Here is a 15730-nt window from a genome sequence, read left to right as displayed (position 1 = left end):
TCTGGCCATCCACCCCATTGTGTGTCGTGTCGGCCTTCATGGGTTATTGGCTAACAACACTTATTCCAACAGTGAAAAGTGTGAATTTCGAAAGAAAAGATGACCTCCATTAAGTGTTTACTCTTTCAGCTCCACGCGGATACATTCATGAAATCGTGCGCCGGGGCCTGTATGAGAAAAATTTGGTTGCAATTTGTGTATGCGAAACAGGTATGGGGAGCGACACTTAGATGGTGTTGTGCATGTGTTGAGAAGAGCCGGAGAATATGCAAATGAGAAGACTCCGAACATCCCTTCGCCTATCATCCACGACTCTTATTATCTGCGTGAGCTGTTGGGTAGGAAACAAACTCCCGTTATCAGCAGTCCGATTATTCCAATTATTCACGATTTATTTTCTCCTATAGTCATTGCGGTGCCGCTTTCAAAATAATGGTTAAGAGGAGTTGGGTGCTAAAATGCATTTCATCATTTTAATGGGTACATGTGACTGCCCCCCTCTCACCCCCCCCCCCCCACCTGCTCCCGTTACAGCCACTCGTGGCAGCTACATTCACCACGATATTCAATAAAAAATATCGGTCCTTGAATTGGATTGCGACAACTTGTCGAATCACAACAAGGCAGTTATCAACACAGTAAAGTACGTGGAATGCCAGTGCTTTTGACATGTTATGATTGATATACACGTATTTATTCATTCACTGGTGGTTAGCGCAATGCAATGAGAACCCTGAGTTGGCTTCCTGGTCTTGGCGAACGTGAGTGGAAAGTGATATCTGAGCCGATGCTGGTCTGCCTCATTCACCGACCCGCACGAACCAATGTGGTTCAACAATCCCCGTACACTGGCACGGCATCGGGGAGACCATCCAGCATTGGACTTACACAAAGCTAGACGTATTATCACTTACTAATCGAACGTCAAACTTATGTAAGTGCACACTGATTACATTACATCAACACGCACTGGTGTATTTTGTGCACAGCATTGATGGGTGTTTTTTTCATCAGGGAGTATTGCCTTACACAGCAACCAAACGAAAATAAAACAAGAATGCATGTTTTACCAAAACAACAGAAGATTCGTAACACGATTGAACGAATACGTTCAGCAACAATAATTCTGTTGGGGAACAAGCCTGTGTACACGAAAAACCCGTTTGTGAAATGCGTCTTGATGTCAAGTACAGCTTTCAGGACACGTAATACCTCTATCTTTTATCGTCATCATCATCACACACGTTATGCTTTCACGTGAAGCGTCGACATGTGTGTGTCAGACGAGATAAAGGCTTTGAATACGGGAATGCAAATTTTTCAAAGAGTTTAGGCGTATCGAGGTGCAGGTTGTGTGCAAAAAGTCGCAGTCGACCATGGGTCCCTTTGAGCAAACTCCCCATGAATTGATCTACTTAGAGAGACACCCCCGAATTCCAAACAAGTGAAAGGAGACGCTGCCACAATGCCCCAGTAAATAATTCACGACGAGTCTCCTGACCTGCACCGTAGCCTCTTACATCACCCCGCTCGCCCTCTCACCCAAGTCTACCCCCTCCTCATCCTTCTGCTCCTCCTCCCCCTTTGGTTCTGTCTCTTTGGACCAGTGCCGCAAATCCTCACGCTTTTACCGGCACGTGCGGCGAGAGACCTTTGCACCCTTCCGACAGGAGGGAGTGCACAGATGTGTCACCGCAAGTCAAAATTGGCGACAGTGTCTTCCCTGTCCAAACTAGCGACGGGCAGTGGCGTAGCCTCGAATGTGCAGACAGCACCGCTGTGCTGTGCATCGGGACCCTGGCACTGAGCTACGAAGAGAGGGAGAAATGCGACATTCAATTCCTTGCACCAGGAGCCCATGCTAAGCACGCTGCACCACTGGTGATGGGTAAAGCTCACCGGCTTTAGTGGCTCTGAGTTCGGGTTGAAATTTCACATTCTTATGGCAGTGGCCAGTTTATCCACTTTCTTCAGAGGACGACCATTGGTTGACTCCCTCCCCGCGATTCAATTAATTTTCACAATGCAGGATCACGCTTCAATTCAAGAGTATATTCCTTTTCTATGCCTAAATGCATAGCCTCTAAGTGGCTGCTGGAGTCACGTGACTAATATGTATAAATTCCATTACATTACAGCATGCACAGTTCGATGCAAGTATTGCGAGCGTCAGGATCAATTTTAATCGACGAATCAGCGCGTCGTTACAAGCCGACTTCCTAAAAACTGATGCTCATTTTATAGACCTGGTGGAGATGATGGGTTGAACCCCACAAGGAGCACAACTCTGAATCTTATAGCTCAGGGGTGGGTGTTCTTCCACACGGCACCTCCCAGCCAGTGACTTCACCAAACCCCTCAAAGTGAAATATACTTCAGCTTTGCACAATGTGCGCGAGTCTTTGTGCAATTGTCGGCGTCTCATAAGTGTCTCCGTGAGCACTGAACATATATTTGATCGAGTTATTATTATTGCATCATAACTTTTCTTTCTTTTGAAACGTGGTTTTGTCTGCAACATGAACGTGTGCTGCTGCAGACAACAGCTGACATTTACAGCAAAGAAAGTGGGCTGTGTTTTCATAAAGCATCACGTGATGGTGCATCATGTGTGGAGGTGTGTTTTTTTTTCAATAAAATAAAATCAACTGACCCAAGTTGGAGAAATTTCCAGCATTTTGTTTATTATCAATAATCATTCAATTGTTACAGATAACAAGTGATTGACTTGCACACTCCATATTTGGGCAGAGCAGCAATTCAATTTACATCACACTTTACCTGGGTCGTTGTCCAATCAGGTCACTGAAATGAGTACTACTTTGTACAACGTTGACGGTGATTGTCCCCTATTGAGATTTGGCCCGTCATAGGAATGGGGAATGTACACATCTCCAGAGATTAACGCCAACAGTGACGAACACAGCATCATCACACTGATCAGTAGGGAAACGGTTTGGCTTGGCTATTTTATTAATAACCATATATTTTTTAAGTTAACAGCTGCTTGATTTAACAGACTCGGAATTTGTGCAGATCAGTATCAACTAAAGCTCTTTGAATTATAACTGGGGACAGATGGCCAACCTCAAGTCAGCTGACTCATGCCTACTTTGCCTAGTATGGGCTCAGCTTTGATATGTGATAGAGAATAGTACAACAACAAAAAGTCAAAGTGATTTCCTGCTCCAATGAGCATTGAGGCGATGCTAATCTGCCCTTTACAGCCCTGGACGGGTGGTAGAAAATCCACATTCCTATGGTGGGGGCGAGTCTATCCATAGGAGAACCACTGTTGACTTCCCCCACAAAGTGGAACTCGTTGTATCCACCACGAGGGGATGATGGGCCGCGTCAACCCCCAACAAGGATTTGAACTCTGAAAATTTTCGATTGCCCTGCCGCTGAGCCACCTGGCCGCCAAAGAGAATAACGAAACCGAAGGGCGCTGTGATGTTTGAAAAACACCCAGTCTCTCGGACTGCTGTCCTGCCTGCTTCGGTAACAGTCGAGCGATATTGTGTACACGACATGTCAGGGTCACGGCCGGCAACCGCTCACCATAAACAAGCAATATTTGCTGAAACAATGCATGGGCACTTTGAGAGCGACCTCTATGCATCATCACTGAGTTACCCTTTGTACTGAAATATTATCATCATCATCATAACTCTCTACCTCATAAATGTCATTGACATTGACATCGTCAGGCTAGTCATGTTTTTTTTACTGTCTGCGTAATTCTGAGTTCAGCACATGACAGTTTTAGCCATGTACAATACACTCAGTTTCAGACCGGAGTAAAACTGATCCCTTTTTTTTGTTTGCCAACTGTCGGCCACTCCTTCCAGGTTATTTTTCTTGTGTTTTTTTCTTTTACTACCGTGCAAACATCGCGTGTGGCAGGCGTGTGCAGGACAGCACATGCACTGTGCTTGTTGCCTTTCATGATTTACAATAGACACTTTACAGCCTCAGACTTCAAAAGCCACATGGTGAGGCGACCTTCTGTGATAAATCAATGAGCATTGTCCGTCTTATTCTTTAATTTCAATGCTAAAAGTTTCAAACACAGATTTCAATGGATACCTGAATGGCTTCATACGAAGATGAGAGTCATATTTGACAGAATTACATCAATATATTTGGACGAAATTGGAAGATGCATTCAAACAAAATATTGGAATGAGATATTACAGTCATCCCTAGAATGGTTGTGCAGTGGATAGTGCACAACGCTGTACCTGGTGGCCTCAGTTTGATTCCTAGCCACGGCTAGTTTCAAATAAATGAAACATGAAACTTGGCTAACATCAGTGACAAATTAAATCACAACTGGACCTGGTGGCCCCCTTTACCAGCTCACACTGTTCAGCGCGCTGAAGTTTGGTCAAATAACTTCCATGACCCACATGGCATTGGGAGGTGTTCATCTAGCAGTGGAATGACGTAAATCTGTAAATTGTTAATTATTTTAAACTCAACATTCATTTAACTAGGAAAGTGTCACTCAACCTTAAGATATTTTGTTAGAAGGATCCTGCCTCGTTATGTTTGGCTTCCTCTTTGATAAGTAATTTTTTTCTTGTGGGATAGAATCAAAATGTGTGAACAAAACCCAGGCCTATGAGGGAATGATAATAAAAACAATATTTGCAGTCTTCTGTTAATCTACTTCTGGATGAAGGCCCTCTTCACATCAAGTGGGTCATGATGGCGGTTTGAATATATTTCTCCACACTCGTCAGCACGGGTCCATGGAGGCTGGGATCCAGAACCGGTTCGGATACCACTCATCCCTTTTGTTAGCCATGGCGGGAAATCTAAATCAGGTCGCCACGCTCAAAGCACCATGTGCAATCCACTGCCCCACCGCTCCCAGTACAAGGAAATAACACTCAAACATCCACACGCACAACTCTGCAACCTATTCGCTCGAGTGCTCTCAACTGAGCAACTTATATGGCTGGTCATATGATAATATCTCCATGATCCACCAATTATGCCTCCGAAGCATTCAATTATTAGGGTGCTTCCCCTAATTTTTAAAAAAGCACACCTCCCTCTCGTGCTGTGAAGAGGGATCATTGTCCAAAAATGTCATCTTTTACACACGTTTGATTTTGAAGGAAGCGTTATTGACTAATGCGTTGTATTTTTTTTCTTCCATATATAAATGTATGTGTGCGTGTGCCCCACTACCAATATCACATATTTTTTTTAAATTTAAAACAATCTTAGCAAATAGGTAATGCAGGCTGATCTCACGGGCGTGGCCTAGAGATTGGCAAGCTGGCCACACAAACTAGATTGTGCCAGAGCTCATAGATGCCTTTTCGGGCTGTACTGTGTGTGTTGTTCGGCATGATGTCCACCGTTTTACTCCGCGTGCTGGGAGCTATTTCAGGAGGCTTATTTAGCAACTTAAGAAGCTCCCAGCACGCTGAGTGTCACTTCCGACACGGTGCCAAACAACACACGCAGTCCAAACCCGCCGCTGAGCTGTCCAGCACGGACGCGCAACTCCCGTACGAGACGAGCGGAGTCTTCAGGAGGTTTTTCCATTTGATGTTGTCTCTGCCTACCCAAGCAGTAGATGAAAGATCACTCGTAAGTGGGTGGTGAAGTGTGGGAATGTCACCGTTGTTAAAAAAAATCACAGTAAATTGGTGGAGAAAATGTCCCTCGATAGCAGAGGATCCCCCATGACGCTGTGAGCACCAAGCGCAGTGTTGACCATCTTGAGATGGGCTACTGTTGTCCAAGCCTCTTAGGTTACAATGGCGATGCCCGGGGCGAAAGCGCAAAGCCATTACGGGACCCTAACAAGGCTGGATGACAGGACGGCGGTGCCATTTAACAAGCCACAAAACCGGAATAATGAGCAACGTAGGAAGAATTTACAATGTTTTCATTGCCGTGCAATTATCGACATATTGCAGTAAACCATGGCCAAAACATTGCGTTGTGCAAGTGTGTGTAGTGATGCCCTTTTGCAGGAGCGTATTATATAGCAGATGTATAATTTTCACATGTGCACAATTGTACACAATGTGACATTTTCCGACTGAGAGCGATGAAGTATTTATGCAGAAGATAATTAGCTTGCAGTTTTAAGACCCATTAGAATGAATCGTTTTATGATATCAATTGAAAAGTTCACCCTCATTAACATAATCTTTCAGATATAAGAGGTCCACTGAAATGAGAACTGGACCTCTCTTACCACTCACTCTCCTGCGTGCATTGAACTCTACTCTAAAAGGCATGGAGCAATTCATCTGTTAAAAACCCGTATTGCACTCACGGGTCATGCAGTCAATGTGAGGATTGAACATTTACTATTTAGGTAAATCAAATGGAAATTAAAAGATAATTTGGGGTGGACCAGTGACAGTCTTTACGCATTGTGTTATGAATTCCGTTACCTGAGTTCGATTCCTGGCAAGAGCTAATAGCAATGGCGAGTGATATTTGAAACAGTACTGAGTACTCATTTTCACTAATTCCTACTGACCAGCGTGGTGAAACAAGGAAAAAAACAAACATGACTGTTACAGCATGTGAAGACCCTTTTCCATAATTGGATTTACAAAGCGCTGAAAATAAAAATGATGCTCATGCTACAATCAAGCTGTTGGAGTGAGCAGAACTGTACACATGAGATATAAGAACATTTGAAAAAATCCAAACGACATGATTAATTTAGACAAAAAAGAATCAACTGTTACATTTCAACTGCAGAATAGTGAAAATGTATGGAATTTCTGGAAGATGTGAATCATTACATCATCGTCAGCCATGGTTAAGCCGCTGCTGGTTGAAGGCCTGCCCAGGTGATGCCGCGAGGTAGCAATCCGCCCATCATTTGCACATTCGCTTATTTCACGGCTCCATCTCCCCACGTGCCTACCACGTAAGGCGCTCCATTAGCAAGGCAACATACAGCTCACATTCGCCATCCACAAAAGCCTCATTTACATACAGTTGGAGGAGGCTGTCCCACCACCCCACGCCCGCTCTCTCACTCTGCTGCCCCGAGTTCCCTCGTTCCTTGTGCATATAAAGACACCGAGCGAGCCAAGGCATGGACATACGGTTAATGGGTGGGAGTGCACACCGACAGCTGGAATTAGACCCCGCCGATTACATTTCTAAACACAGGACGCCTCTTGTGTGTCTGCTGGGTTGATCCCCGCGGCTACTCTGTTCTCTGTGTGAACGTCGGGTATTACCATTGAACCCTTACAATCCAATACGAGCCTTTGCCTGGCTCTCCGAGTCGTGGGTATTAATGCCAATAATGGGCCACGGCTCCACCCCATTCAATATTTGCAACGTAAATATGATATATATTAAAACAACTAATACAATAACAACAATAATTCCTATACGCATCACCAAGTGTATATTTCTGCCTAGATCCCACTGCAAAGATGATAATGGGTCTCTGTGGTTTTCATCTAGTGATTCTATAGTCCATTAAAGTGCAACTGATTTAAACGATGTGTGTGTATATATACACACATATATGTAAAATGAGAGAAGCAATCGCTTCCCGAAATTGATTCCCAGCCATGGCTAACATCACCAGCGAGCGATATTTGAATCAGTCCTGGGATCTCCTGCCCTTTCACCAATGCACACTGGCCAGTGATTGAATATGGTTAGACAAGCCGCATGACTGGAATTGTTTGGCGAAGCCTTCCATCCAGCAGTGAATTGACACAGGCTGAGAATTTATTTTTTTATGTTGACATAATTGTTATGATTATTATATATGAGCCAACAAAAAGCCAAACAAAGTACATGTCAGTGTACGTGAACAAAAGTGGACGTTTGGCTGATGGCTTGCTGCTGTGGATATAAGGAACGGCCGTTAGCTAAAGTATTGATGCTGCTGAGCTATGAGTGATGGTGGACAAAAATGTTTGAATGTAAAACAGTCAAAAACGACAAATGACCCGATGTTGGACTTATTTTTGAGGTACATCAGTATGTACTAAACATTATGTAACTCCATTGGTGTTACAAGTAAAGCGCTATAAGATGTATCTAGAGTTATGAATGCATGAGCTAATGCAAGTAAAATAATAAATAAGTAATAATGTGCAGCCCTTTGTTAACTATTAATGCCTTATTCTTAAGAAACTCTTTTGCCAGCCACTCAATTGGTTTAAGCGAAGAACCCCATGGTATTGAAAAATATGTGAAGTATGAAAATGTCTGTGTGCTGAAATGTCTTTTCGGTGGCCCTGATCTCCTTTGGCAACGTTTGAGTAAAGCGGTGACAATTCCACATGCCTATGATGGGGACAGCCTCTCCATAAGGACAGCCACTGCTGACTTTCCACAAAGTGCAATTTATTTCCATTTATCCCAGATGAGCTAAGGAGACACATTAAACGTGATATCAATTTGCAACTTTGGTTTCAAAAACCGGGGTCATTTTCTCACACAGGGTGATGCACGACCTGCACGCATGCACGCACACCTGGGTAAGTATAAACAAGGGCACAATTTAAACAAATATTGTCCCCTTAAAAAAACAACTACACATTTGTCACCAAATACTGTAATTTTTTTCTCTTAAAATATTAATCAAAAGTTAATATTTATTCCCCATATTTATGCGGACTCCCAGAGTGAGGGTTAAGGTGTAGGGCACAGTCAGAATCGAACAAATGGTAAGAAAAAGTTAAACTATATTCTTTGGGTCTTTCGGTAAAGTCACATAGGTTCAAAGAAAATAAAAAAATAACCAAAAACTACGACGTTTCGATCACAACGCAAGCAGTCGTCATTAGGAAAAGGGGGTTAGCTTCTAAAGGCAAACTGTTTATAAAGGTTTGAAATGGGCGTAGCCCAGATGTCAGCAGCATGGGCGGGGCAGCTGATGTTAATAATGTAAGTTGTGGACGGTGACCACGATGGCGTTGGGTTTCCACCAATTGAAGGGCTGCTAGGTAAAAATTAGCATGTTCATGTAAGATCGGTGAGCGGCCTCCACGGCGAGAGTGCTGAGGTGGCTATGTTAATGTGAGAGATCAGCATGTGAATGGGAGAGATTAGCATGTTAATGTGAGAGATCAGCATGTGAATGGGAGATCGCAGAGCCACAATCTCTAGTTCGGTGCGCAGAGGTGGCTGTGTAAGTGTGAGAAAATTAACCTGTTAATGTAATATCGGACAGCCAAAAATAACAACTAACATCGGAATATGGTAGGATGGGAACATCACAGCCAGTTATGACTTAAACTGGTTGATAATGTCCTTCCAATGATTGCTCAGTTTGTACCCATCTTCTCGGTGGAAATTGTGCCTGTGTCTGTATATATGGATGGCTTCATGAATAATCTCTGTTGATAGCCAGTGGGTTTGCAAAGTACCTTCATCTTAGAGAAATCAATTTCGTATGAGCCCACCGCATTAAAACAATGATCAGCCACGGCCGAAGTATTGGTCCTACCGTGTTTCAGATCTGCCTGATGTTCACGAACACGATCCGAGACATGTCGCTTAGTTTCCCCAATATAGCTACTGCCGCAGACACAGCTTAGTTTGTAGACACCAGGGTATTGCACGTCAGGGATCACATCCTTCACAGATGGGATCAGATCACGAATTTTACGTACTATGTTAAATCGAACCTGGATCTTGTGTTTTCTCATGATTTTGGAAGTATTTTTGGTGACCCCTGCTATGTATGGCAAGGTGATGGTTTTGATTGGGTCCTCAGATGGTTCTTTCCCAACGGTTGGGGTGATAACTTTACAGATTGTGTGGTCTGAATATCCATTCATCTTGAGAGCTTGGTGTACGTGTTCCAGTTCACTGGCTAGGTGATGATGGTTGGAAATACATTGAGCTCTATGGTGTAGAGTTTTGATGAGGGAATTATTCTGTGATGGATGGTGGTGGGAAGTTAAACTCTACTCTACTGAACACAAGCTGAGCACAAATACACTTGGAAAGCCATCGATTTGAAATCATGGTTTGGGTTGAAAATGCATAGCTATAGACTTTCATATAAAAAAGCTTAGTTTGTTACATAAAATAAGGGGGGGGGGCGGCACACATTCAGAAAGAGAACATATTTTCTCTGACACTGGCATACAGCATGAGCACTTATGCTTTTTCCTGCTGCCAACAGCCTCCCAATCAACTCAATAAGTTTGGATGATGGTGGATGACACGATCATCTCCTGGACCTTTCTACCTTCTTGAATAAACATCAATAAACATCTGAGCAGGTCACCATCATTGTTTCAAGCAGAGCCTGGCTCTGCTGCTGATGAGACAGTGAATGTCGATATCTGAATGTCGAAACCAGTCCTTCTACATAGCTGAAGAAGGCAGACACATCCAGCAGACAAGAGTGTTTGGGAGCAAACTTCCCCCTAGAGGCTTGCAGCAGGGGCACCTCATCAAGCCTGTCCCTCTAAACATCATTTGAGTGCAACCAAGGTTCGAGAACTCACACGAATGGTGAGTGGGCTACACCGGCAGATGAAAGCCTCCACATCACTCCACCCGAGTCCTCATAGCCCCCACCCGCTACCCCCCACACAGCATCCTCAGAGCAGGGCTGCCTCTCCCCTCTTCCTTCCCACACACCTGCCACCTGTCAAGCCGCCGAGGCACCCTATCCCGAGTCGCCGTGCGAGCACAAAGGCGACAGGTGAAAGAACCGCTCAGCCAAATTCCAGCGGAGTGTGGGGTGTGCCCCTCACTTTACATTACGAACGCTCGATGCACCAGCTGGTCAGACCTGCAGGTCCCGAACCGGGCCAGATGTTGCCGTAAGCGTATATGGCCGTTATTGTTCGGCAATTGTGACTTCAAAAAGCTCAGCGGACCTTTTAATTAAATATTAATAATTTTCTGTCCTACTTACGAGTAACGTGAACCTAAACGCTCCTGTGCTGTCGATGCCCTTTGTTGCGCGAGGGATGCGGAGTAATGAAAATCTGTTTATCAAATAAGGACACCGATGTAAGGTGATCTCTTTAGTGTGTACATAGGCCAGGAAGAGTACCGAACATTGACAGCATATTACATGACAGTTCACATGTCCCCTGAATACAGTCCCTGTAATAGCGTAATTACTATCATATTGATATATGCTTGTGAGCAATGGTATATCTAAGCCAAATAAAAACCAGCCCTTATTCTCAGGCTCCTCCTCCGACATGAATGAGCCTCCTCCAATACTTTCTGCGTCACAAAATAATATATATTCAATCCGTACAACTCAAACGTACTTGTAATGTTCTACACATAGTGTAAGCCACACTCTTGAAGATACTCCAAAGGAGGGCACAGGCTATAAGTTAATTAAGTTGCCAAATACACTGCTGGATGAAAGCCTCCCATAGCCATATCATGGGGAGTATTTGACACCACTTCATCATCTTGGTCAGTGTGGGTTGGTGAAAGGGATTGAGTGGGCGGGACCAGCGACCAATTCAGATATCACCCACTGCTGTTGTTAAGCATTGCTGGGAATCAAACTCAGATCACTACATTCATAGCGCAATGTGCTCACCACAGCACCGCAACTTGCAATTGCAAAACCTCTTTTAAAAAGCAGAACCTAAAAAGAAGTTACACAAACAGTGAGCCAATAATACTTTCAGCACCCCTTTGAACCCTTAATTAATGTTCATTAATCTCGACCAGGAGTCGCCCGTTATACCTCTGGGATTGATGAAAACGAGTCACACTTTTTGAGAAGTCAGAAATGTTTGTTATGTGAAGAAAATGATCCCTGCCATAGCAATATAGAATTTTCCACCTCTTGATCAGTGTTGCAAATAGGGATAAGAACCGTCCCCACACTCTTTGGAGGAGAAAGACACTTTTACTCTTTCAATTTTCATCAGAGTATCGCTCAGCTACTCACCTCAATTGTGTGTGTTTTTTCGTAAATTTAAACAAAATAATGCTGCTGTGCTGTAATGGCTCACACACTGGACTTGCAATCCAGTGGTTGCCAATTATATTCGATTTTCCGGCGCGGCAGTTGAAACAATCAATCAATAGGCCTGTGTGTCTCGAGAGACAATTCTTTTGCGCCTGAAGAGGTCAGCTTTAGGTTTTGCAGCGCCTAAAATGACTTAGTAGGCCAATGCTTGAGTGGCGATCCTTGCCACAGCAATTGCAAGTGAATGCGGTGGCAGCTCCAGAGGCAAGTGAATGCGGTGGCAGCTCCAGAGGTGTTTGTTTGCTTGTTCTTTACGTCGCTCCCTCTTGGTCTGCAAAGCAGTATGTCTTTTCTCCTCGCCTCTCCTGAGGCCTGTTTTCACAACCTGCTGCCAGCTGAGTCGGTCGCCGGCAGTTTTTTCCCAGTCCCCTGGGTTGATGTCGCAGCTCTTCATGTTATATACTCTTTGGTTCTTTCGGTAAAGTCACGTAGGTAGAAATAAAATAAAATAAAACAAATCACGACGTTTCGATCGGAACACAAACGATCTTCATCAGGTGGGACAACCACAGCAAGAAAATGCTGAAGTCGGCGGGAGAGCATGTGTGTGAGCGTAAGTGAGAAAAAGATGGCAAACAGTATGGGAAATTCATGTTCTGTTTACAGACATCTTTGAAGCGCAGGTCTGGGCGACCAGTGGCCCATGTGCTTGATGCCAGTTGGTCGTATGAAACATCCTTGGGTATTCTGCCATCCTGCATGCGGTGCACGTGTCCAAGCCATCTCAGGCGCCTATGACTGAGTAGAGAGTACATGCTGGGAATGTTGGCCATGTTGAGGACTGATGTGTTGGGAATGCAATCTTGCCATCTGATGCTGAGGATGCGCCTGAGACATCGGAGGTGGAATGTGTTTAGTCGATGTTCTTAATGGGCGTATGTTGCCCAGGACTCATAGAGGAGGGTGTTAAGGACACAGGCCCGGTACACCTGTACTATGGTGTTGAGCGTTAGAGATTTGTTCTCCCACACTCTTTTGGTCAACCTGAACATAGCTGTGGACGCCTTCCCAATGCGCTTGTCAATCTCTGTGACAAGGGACAAATTGCAGGTGATGCTGGAACCCAAGTAGGTGAAGTCCTAAACAGCTTCCACGGTGTCTCTGACATCCTGGCCCATGACATTGGTCTTTTTCAGACTGATTATCAGGCCAAAGTTGTTGCAGGCATTGGCAAGGTTGTCGATGACTGTCTGCAGACCTTGTTCTGTGTGAGCTGTCAGCGCGGGATCATCAGCGAATATGAGTTCTCTGATGAGGACTTTGCAGACTTTGGTTTTAGATCTGAAACGGCCAAGATTGAAGAGTTGGCCATCAGATCTTGTATGGAGAAAGACTCCCTCTTCTGCTGTCCCAAAGGCATGTGTGAGCATAAGTGAGAAAAATATGCCAAACAGTGTTGGGGCAAGCACGCACCCCTGCTTAACACCGCTGAGGATGGGGAATTCCTCTGAGGTGGGACTGCTGTACTTTATTGTTCCTTTCATGTTGTCATGGAAAGAGGAGATGACTGCCAGCAGCTTCGGTGGGCAGCCGATCACTTTGAGGAGTTTGAAGAGGCCTCCCCTATTGATGAGGTCAAAGGCATTTGTAAGATCAATGAATGCCAAGTTACAGGGGCATTCTCTGTTCTCGACATTTCTCCTGTAGCTGACGCAAGAAGAAGAGCATTTCAATCGTGGACCTTCCTGCTCTGAAGCCACACTGAGCCTCAGGATACGTCTTCTCAGCTAATATCTGTAACCTGCTGAGGACCACACGGGCAAAGGTTTTCCCCATGATGCTGAGCAGGGAGATGCAGTCCCCACGGTCACCCTTGTTTTTATACAGGGTGATGATGTTAGAGTCTCTCATGTCTTGAGGCACTGCTCCTTCTTCCCAGCACTGGTAGAGAAGTTCATGGAGTTTTGTGAGGATGGCAGGTTTCGCACATTTCAGTACCTGAGGGAGTGATGCCATCCTGTCCTGGGGACTTGCCACTGGCTAGTGAGTTGATGGCGTTGTCAAGTTCCTTCAAGGTTGGAACATTGTCCAGTTCATGTATCATTAGTAGGGGCTTTACAGCAGCAAGAGCAACTTCTGACACGCCGTTTTCTCGTGAGTAGAGCTCTGAGTAGTGTTCTACCCATCATCAGTGATGATGGTCCCTGTGCTGGATTTCAGGGGGGCAGTCCTCCTGATGTTTGGACCAAAGGCTGTCTTGATGCCTTAATACATGGCACGGATATTACCAGTGTCAGAAGTGAGTTGGATCCTATTGCTGAGGTTCAGCCACTAGTTATTGGCGCAGCGTCTGGCGGTCGTTTGAGCTGCACTATGGGCAGCTTTCAGAGCCCTTAATGATCCTGTACTTGGGACTTGCTTGAACTTCAAGACCGCTATGCGCTTGGCTTGGAGGATGGGTTCCAATATAGCCAGGTGTTCCTCAAACTAGTCTGTGTTCCGTCTTGTCTGCTTGCCGAAGGTATTGATGGCTGCATTGAAGATGGCGTCTCTGATGTACGCTCACTTTGTCTCCACGCTTCCATCTGGTGTGTCGTGTAGGGGCTGCTCAAGGCGGTGTTGGAATGATTGAGTGAGCTCTGGGAGGGAGGTCTTGGCAGAGTTGATGTGTAGGTAGTGCTTTTGTTTGAAGCGGTGTATCTTTTTGGGGCATAGTCTGACCTTGCTGGATACCAGCGAGTGATCGGTGTCACAGACTGCACTGTGATAGCTGCGTGTGATGAGTACTGAGTTGAGGAGGGCTCGTCGGGTCATGATGAGGTCCAGTTGGTGCCAATTAAGAGACCTTGGATGTCTCCATGATACTTTATGGCAAGGTTTTGTGAGAGGTAATGAGTTTGTAATACAGAGATTGTGGAATGAGCAGAGCTCCAGTAGTCTTTGGCCACTGGCATTCATCTTTCCGATGCCATGATAGCCAAGGCACACGGGTCACACGTCGTGGTCAGCCCCAACCCTTGCATTGAAGTCTCCCAACAGAAACATGTGCTCAGAGCTGGGGATTTTGCGAAGAATATTGTGAAGCTCTTCATAGAACTGGTCATGATTCTCCGGAGGTGAGTAGAGTGTTGGGGCGTAGATACTCAGGATGTTTACATAGCCAGAAGCAGTGAGCAGTCTCATGAGCAGAATCTGCTTGGAGCCTGCAGTTGGTGGTTCTATCATGCCAAGGAGTGTGTTTTTGACGGCGAACCCAACACCGTGTTGTCTTGGTTCGTTCTGCTGTTTGCCTTGCCAGTAGGAAGTGTAGTCACTCTCTCGTAGTGAGCCACTGCCAGGAAGCCGGGTCTCCTGCAGTGCTGCAATATCCACATGGAGTCTCGCCAGCTCCCTGTCGATAACTGCAGTCTTGCGGATGTCCTCAATCTGCAGTAGATCTTCGGAGAGTCCAGAACACATTGTGCGTACATTCCAGCATGCAAAATGAAGGGCTGGTACCTTCTTTCCTTTTGTTTCGCTTTTGTCTGGTGCAGGTGTTGCGGCCCACTTGTCTGCTGATGAACCATAAGGTCCAAGTACCCATTGGAGCAGGTGAGCCGTGGCGGGAAAGCACCTTATTGGCCGGGGGCTGCCCAGCTTGAGACGAGCGGTAGCTATCCATTGGGGTGCAATGACCTCTCCCACCGACGATGGCAACCCGTGGCACCCATTTATTACGCCAATCCAAAATAGCTTATAACCCATGACAGCTGCCATCCGTGTTTCTTGCCCATGATTAGGTGGCCGAGGAGTGTCCTCTCCCCA

The sequence above is a fragment of the Lethenteron reissneri genome, chromosome 14, assembly GCF_015708825.2.
Source record: "Lethenteron reissneri isolate LAM-NWPU_2019-01 chromosome 14, ASM1570882v1, whole genome shotgun sequence".
Taxonomy (NCBI): Eukaryota; Metazoa; Chordata; class Hyperoartia; order Petromyzontiformes; family Petromyzontidae; genus Lethenteron; species Lethenteron reissneri.
The sequence above is the reverse complement of the archived record's forward strand: the minus strand, read 5'-3'. Positions refer to the sequence as shown.